This window comes from Guillardia theta (assembly GCF_000315625.1).
Source record: "Guillardia theta CCMP2712 unplaced genomic scaffold GUITHscaffold_107, whole genome shotgun sequence".
In the NCBI taxonomy this organism is placed as follows: Eukaryota; class Cryptophyceae; order Pyrenomonadales; family Geminigeraceae; genus Guillardia; species Guillardia theta.
Window position 1 is genome coordinate 206,104 of NW_005434567.1, and position 1,411 is coordinate 207,514.

The window sequence follows — 1,411 nt, forward strand, 5'->3', positions numbered from 1 at the left end:
TGTGATAGTTGGACATGTGCTTGTGTTGCTGACTTAGCACTGTTGGATTCTACCGAATCACACTCAGATAGATTCATTTCATGATCAAGACAAACTCGGATAGATGCATTGAAGTTTACGATCAGGACTGGTGCAGACAGTGTGAGCATGTTTCACGGGATGATTGTGTGAAGATACAGAAGCGAAGATGGGTTCAATGCCAAGCTCTGTCGCCGGGAATTCATGGCGACGACTGTCTGTCATTTTCGATGCTAAGTGGCCTAAGAAAGAACCCGACCCAAACAGGGCAGTCATTCTCGCAGAGAGAGACTATCACTTCATGCCTAACAACGCTATCCTTACCTACTTCCGCACGGACTGGTACGAGCAGCTTATGGATGACACTCCTCAAAAAACTCCTGAGGTGCAGACTGACGAACAATCGTCCAGCACGGACTCATCCTTGTTCGATGAAAGTGTGCAGGAAAAAGTAGGGACTCGAGTAATCTTGTCCTCCAAGGAGGGGGTTATCAAGGTATATGAGTCTCAAGCAAAGCAGCTGATGCATCCAAGTGGAGTGAAAATGACCCTACGCAAGACAATTGACGCGCATACATGTCCTGTGGTTGGGCTGGGAGTAACTCTAGATGGGAAAAGAGCTATTTCCACAGATCAAAATGGAAGGTTTGCCATTTGGGATCTCAAGCGAGTGAGGAGGGAGGGAGGGAGGGAGGAGTGCATGAGATACCTGACGACTGGCTGTTGGGCTTCTCGAGCACATGTTTCCATGCTTCCGCAAGAGCTTCCGATAGATCGTAGGTGTACTGCAATGGGTGAGAAAGAGGAAGGGAAGGTTGAAGGAGCGGGAGCGGGAGTGGGAGCAGGAGCGGGAGCAGGAGCAGGAGCAGGAGCAGGAGCAGGGGCAGGGGCAGCAGCAGGGGCAGGGGCAGGGGCAGGAGCAGGAGCAGCAGATCACCGAGTAGACAGCCTCTTCCCTCCAGGTCTTCATCTTCGACACATGGGGAGTTGCAAGCACTGGAGGGAAACGTCATCCTCCGCCCATTCCTCTCCTCCGCACTTCTTCCTCCCCTCCCCTCCCCTCCCCTCCCTTCCTCTTTCTCTTCCCTCCACTCTCCCCTTCCTGGCTACTCTATCAGGAGAGTTAGGTAGCAGATTGGTGCACTATACTGCCATAATTTGTTGTAAATGTCTTTTCTCTCGGTTTTATTGTTTGCTTATTCCTTTTTCCTTTTCCTTACCTCATGATATTAGTTCTGATCTCCGTTGAATATCTCCTTGATTTTCTTTGTTTGTTTTTTTATGTATTTAACGTTCATGATTCCATCTTGTTTGAAGGTGGTATTCGTTAATCCATTGCATGTGTATGATGTTGTCCTCTTGATCTTAAGATGTCTTCTTTAGTCGGCTTCAT

At 48.8% G+C, this 1,411-nt stretch overlaps 1 protein-coding gene across 1 annotated transcript in view; it reads left to right on the plus strand.

Annotated features, from left to right (window-relative positions):
• Positions 1-1,411, plus strand: part of GUITHDRAFT_155207 (hypothetical protein) — a 34,161-nt gene that overhangs the window by 26,863 nt on the left and 5,887 nt on the right. The window contains exon 2 of the mRNA XM_005823525.1: positions 629-641. The gene's annotated coding sequence lies outside the window, so the exon portion shown is untranslated. The remainder of the gene's footprint in view (positions 1-628; positions 642-1,411) is intronic.